Below are 6,399 nucleotides of genomic sequence, written 5' to 3'. Positions count from 1 at the left end.
TGCAATCCACCTCATCAATATATGGTCCGGGTTTCAGTTTAATTCGTTTCGAAGACAGGTGGATGGGAGGGATGGGAAAGGGTTCAATGTTCTGCTTAATGGCAGCTGACTAGTCCAGTATTCACTGACAATGGCTTCAAAAAGTTGCTCCATGGCTGAAAGCTAAGCATCGAATGATCTGGCGCGTCACAACTGAAGCCAGTATATATATATATATATTTATATATAGGCCTATACATATAATATCTCCATACGAAAAGTTATGTTGCAGTACGCTTTTGGAAAGAGTGTGTACTATTTTCATTCGTTAAATTAGTAAATTATTGCATAGCAAGGAAAGAGACTGGCAGCTGTTTGAAAAAAATGACAAACATATTCGCCATTGTTAAAAACGCAAATTTAACAAGTCTTGCGGTCAACCTTTGGAAGTTTTGCTTTGAAGGGTAACCTATACTGGAGGAGTTCCTGTGCAAAAGTTTCTGAGCTTAGAAATCGCTTGTCATCCAGTGAAGGTCAAGTTCCTTTTTTTATTCTATTTCAAGGGCGTAGGAACCGGGGGGCTGGGGGCGCCAGCCCCCCCCCCCCCCCAGTGAAAAATATGGGGCGGAAGTATCATTCCGCCCCCCGCTTCGTTAGTCAGAAAACCCCTTTTTCATTTCCAAATGAGAAAAACATCTCATTTGGAGCACCAAATTGCATCTAAGGTCAGGTGAAAATGCAAAATTATTTACAAAATGGAGTGGGTGTTGAAGTGTGCTATATTGCACCAAATTGCATCTGAGGCCACCTGGAAATGCAAAAAATTTCCAACCCTCCCCTTAAACCCCTCCCCCAGGCCGGCCATCAGTCTTCAGCCCCCTCTCCCACTCAAAAGTACCTTCCTACGCCACTGTTCTATTTGTACTAGTCACGTTTGTGCAGAATCAGATTGAGAGGCGAATTTCAGAAGTCAAATTGCATGGCTTGGCAGTATCAATGCTACCATAGGTGACAAGATGGTGTGATGGGCATAATCAAGAGTGGTGTAAAAATGTAGCATGATTGAAACGAAATGCAAGTTATAACTATTTCACCATATGTTTAATGTTTGCTTTGGTACATGGTCATCGCTATTCTTAATTTAACGTGTGTCATCCCAGCCCTGTCCCTCCCACCCCCACAGCTGCCAACCTTTTGAGTCTCCATTTCCCATCTCCCCACCTCACTGATCACGATGTCTTCCCACTCTATACAATATCAAATGTGCGACCATTTTAGGGCCACCACTTTTCCCGAACCCGCGTAAAAGGTATGCTGTATTGGCCCAAATATGCTAAAAATTCAATTATGGTCAAATTTGGTCAAATATTCACATTTGGTCAAAATTATTAACTGTTTTTATTACAACCTTCGAGGGAATATTCCTCACTGGAATATTCAGTCATCTTGTGTGTTCCTTAAAAATGTCTGAGAACAATTTGGAGAGTATAGACCTCCAGTAAAGTACCTTTTGCAAACTTCTAGCAATTATAGCATGCTATAATTTGGGGCCTATACAGACTACCTTTAAGGATTAGCATATCCTTGGCCGGGACTTAGATCGGCCGTGATAAGAAAAAAAACAATGTCTAACAAGATGCCGTGACGTAACAGAGCTCTGACCCGTGTTATTTCCTTACATTAGGGTGACAGTTTAGTCAGACGTGATCCAAATGATTCTGAAAGTCACCCGCGGTAAGTCGCACCAAGCAGCAGCGATATTGATACTTGCGATGCTCAGGTCTACAGTTTGCAGTTTGTGTTCAGCAAATACATTTTTGGACAGGAATCCAACAAGGTATGCGTGCTAGATGTATGATTTGTTACGGGCGGTAATAAACTATACCGGCATGTGGGCGTGGTTTGTATTTAACTGTTTCTGTTTCAATAATACGGATTTGCTCACAGCGCGGCAACTCTTGAGGATTTTCTCGTCCGTTAAGTTTCTAGGAAATGAATGGGCGGTTCCCCAAACAGATGGTTAGCAACCAATGGAAGGAACTTATTATAGGAATGTAATGAAATTACAAAGATAGAAACACGTCACTTATCTACCATGCATGGTCAACAAGGTGTGGACAGCTTCTGTCCAAAGATAGGACAACAAATTCCAAGGTACCGGTGATTCTCAAATGTCTCATTTAACATTTCTATATGAATGTAAAACGTTTCAGTTCCAATTACATACAATTACATACAATAAAGTGACTAATTGGTTGGTTTTGGAGCTCTTTTTTCTTACTTAATGCAGGCCGAAAACACGGAAAGTTTTATCAATATATAATGGCGAAACTGCATGGATGTTTTTGTCAAGGGAGGGTGAAGGTTTTGGGCGTAATCAGCCAATATGCGCCTGGAAGTGTTGGGATTTGTTCACTTAATGTAATGTTTTTTCACAATGGGGGAAATTACCGTATATAAATGAAGGAAAAATTGATAAAATGTTTTGGGCGCATTTCAGCCAATAGTCGCCAAGAAGGGGTTGGGCTTGAATCTTTTTTCACTAAATGCAGGTCGAAAACGCGGATATTTTTTATTTTCTACAATGGAGGAACTGGAGAATTTTGTTTAGGGAGGGTGAAAAGTGTTTTTGGTACATTTCAGCCAAAATTGGACAGGAAGGGGTTAATGTTCAGAGGTTTTTGTTTTTCACTTTAAGGAAGGTCGAAAACTCAGAAATGTATATATTTTTACTGTGGCAGAAATTCTCTAAATGCATGCATGAATGAAAAAACGTTTTAACATTATTTCAGCCAATATGCGCCTGGACTGGGTGGGGCTTGAGGTTTCTTTCACTAAAAGTATAGGTCGAAAACCCGGAAATATATATTATTAACAATCCGAAATTATAATATATTGTCATTGGAGGTAAAAAGTGTTTTAGGCACATTTCAGCAAATACGCGCCAGCAAGGGGGGCTATATATATAAATGTATATATATATTCTGTGACATGGAATATAGGTCTACAAATTGTGACCTGTAATCCGAGTAGAATAATATTTTTTGCAAATATGCTAACTATTCATTGAGTTAATTCCTATAACAAAATTATTTCCAATAAATATTTCTAAAAAAAAACTTTAGCTCTTTTGTAAACATTTCAGCGTTTTCGACATGCATTTAGTATTAAAAAATCCTTTACCCTTCCTGCCAGCACCCCCTACTTGCGCATATTGGCTGAAATGCGCTCAGAAACATCTTCACCGTGCCTTCCGTGACAAAATCCTCTAGTTTCGCCATTGTACAAAAAACTTTACGCGTTTTCGACCTGCATATAGGGAAAAGCCTGAACCCACCTTCCCACACCATTGCTGGCGCAGATTGGCTGAAATGCGCCTGCCAAAAGCACTTCTTTCCCTCCCTGAGCAAACTCATCTAGTTTCGCCTTTGTTAAAAACATTTCCGCGTTTTCGACATGCATTTAGTAAGAAAAACGCCTTCACCCCTCCCACACCCCTTCCTGTCACATATTGGCTGAAATGCGCTCATGAAACATCTTCACCGTGCCTTCTGTGACAAAATCCTCTAGTTTCGCCATTGTAAAAGAAACATTTTCGCGTTATCGACCTACATTTAGGGAAAAAGCCTACAACCCCATCACCTTCCTGGCGCATATTGACTGAAACGCGCCGAAAACTCTTCACCCTCCCTTGACAAAAAAAAAAAAAAAAACACATTTCCGCGTTTGGACCTGCATTTAGTATTAAAACAAAAAGCCTGAGCCCTTTCCAACCCCACCTGGCGCATATTGGCTGAAATGCGCTGATAAACTTCTCCACCCTCCCTTGACCAAATAATCTATAACTCATCTATTGTAAACGTTTTCCGCGTTTTCGAACTACTGTACATTTAGTGAAATAGCTTTAAACCCGCACCCCTTCCTGGCGCATAAAGGCTGAAATGCGCCCAAATGACTTCGTCACCCTTCCTTGACAAATTTCTCTCGTTTCCGTGCTTTCCGCGTTTTCGACCTTGCTATATAGCAAGCTAGGGCGATAATGCGGAAAGCGCGGAAACCGATATCGAACCCGGTATCTCGATAACCGAACTCTGTTGATCAATTTCCGCGGTTTCCGACCTGGCCTGTAAATTTGGTCATTTGCCGTTTAGTTCCATTTCTGTGTATGAGGGGACCACCGAAGCTGAAGTTCTCTGCCACACACCCTAAGCCCCCCCCCACCCCCAAGGTCTAATTCCGGTACAGAGTGTAGTACCCATACTTAGCCTTATTAGCACAGGTTGTACGATATTAGAGTCACGCTATACAGCTCCAATGTGAAGGTAAACGCCATGCACTCCCTAGAGTCTGGACCTCCGTTACCCCACTTCCCCTCCTGCAGCATACAGTGATCAGTCATAACGAAATTTCGGTACTAGCCGGTAAGCTTGAGAAACTATTGTAATACTTTTACTGATCAGTCTGTGGGGCAAAATGTGAAGGTAACTTGATGTGGCCCTGGTGTGATTCATGTGCGAGTACGAAGTCGGTGTGACTTGCGAAACTCTAATCGACGGCCAAACACAACCATAGATGCTAACTGAAAGATACGTAGGATCTCGGTGGAAGAATATTCTTGCTAAGCATATGACTTTGTGTAAAAAGGGTTCAATCCGGGCTTTTTCATCCGTGTTAACAGGTTTAAAGCACCACTTCCCCCACTTGCAATCCATTAAGGATAAACAATTTTTACAGCTACTATTTAAAAAACCCTCAATCATCTCGTCTTTCCAGAATTATTTTTCTGTTTCCGGGAACACGATTCATACCATACAAATTGATTAGGACAAAGCGAAATGAGCAGCTGCGGCGCTATTCACCTTCATGCATGTTCCTCAACGTGGCATGCTTTGCCACCCGAATATATTGACGTGAAATCCGTTTCATTATGTCTGAACGTCTCTTTCATTTCCTTTTACATAAATTAGGGCAAGTTATTATATATCCAATAACACCATGATTAAATAAGAAGGTATATATAATTTAATGGGCTGAATAGCGCTTAGGCACTTTAATCCAATATATGTTGCTCTCGGGGTTGATCGCTGCCCGCAGACCCGCAGAGTCGGGTGCAAGTAAGTTGGTTTAGTCCGTCCTACTGGAGGGTGACCCTATATCCCCTTTGATATAAAAAGGGGTTTGTGGATGGGGCAAAGCGATTCAAAATAGTGCAATCGTTTCCGTGATATTCACCGTATTTCTGGCATTGTATGACGATTTTGCGATAGTTTTTTGTGATGCCAGCCAGTTTTTTGCGAGCCAGTTTTGGAAGAAAGTCTGAAATACTCTGAGATGGCAAGTTTACAAAAACAAAAGTCTATGACTCCCAAAACGTCAACTCCTAAAACGACATGGACGCTAACACCACACTATTAAGAATAAAAAAAATCCGTGATGCAGTTTAACTTCGATTTGATATTTCGACATTAAGTCAAATAATCAACATAAATATATGATATTTTGAAATAAAGTCTTGGGGTGAAAACATTATTGTTTCGAGATAAAACGTCAAACTGCCGAGATTATTAGTCACATTTCGACATAAGACGTCGAAATTTCGACGTTAAACGTCAACTTGCAAAGAAAGGACGCATTTTCTAAATACACTGATTAGGAAGGCAAGAAAGTTAGAGTAAATTCTTCCCTTGGGAACGACCTTAAAAAATGATGATCCGGTTGGCGAAATAATATGAATAGTTCTAAGATTTATCAATCATTCATATCAGCAATTCAGTTCCTCTGAGCCTAGTTGTAGCCACGACCAATCTGACCGTATCGGTACGCGTACAGTGTTTGTAGTTTGTTCAGTGTATGTATACACTGCCTTGGATTATAAGGGCTGAAGGTGTAAAACTTCATGCTGTACTCACTCGCATTTCTCGAGTTTTGAGTCAAGTGGAGATCGAGGTTGTGTAGGGAAAACCAGAACTTAACTGAAGCTAAACAGAGTCTTATTAACGCCAGATCCAATTTACAAAGGATCTCCCATTCAATTGAAGAAGAGCAGTTCAACGAAATTTAATTTGTCCTGAAAGTTTCCTTTTTGCCGCCAACAAACTAAAGCTCATCTTAAAAGCAACGTTTTCACGGGTGAATTACTGATATCAGCAATTGAATTGGTGATATCAGCAAATGAATTGCTAATATTATCAAATGAGACATATCTCTATATCAGTTGGTGATATCATCAAATCATTTGCTGATATCATCAAATCATTTATTGATATCATCAAATCATTTGCTGAGATCACCAAATCAATAACTGATATCACCAATTAATTAACGATATGTAGAATTGCTGATATCAGCAATTCATTTGCTGATATCACCAATTCAATTGCTGATATCATCAATTGATTTGATGATATCATCAAATAATTG

The sequence above is a fragment of the Apostichopus japonicus genome, chromosome 9, assembly GCF_037975245.1.
Source record: "Apostichopus japonicus isolate 1M-3 chromosome 9, ASM3797524v1, whole genome shotgun sequence".
NCBI classification, from domain to species: Eukaryota; Metazoa; Echinodermata; class Holothuroidea; order Aspidochirotida; family Stichopodidae; genus Apostichopus; species Apostichopus japonicus.
This window is presented reverse-complemented; position numbering follows the sequence as displayed.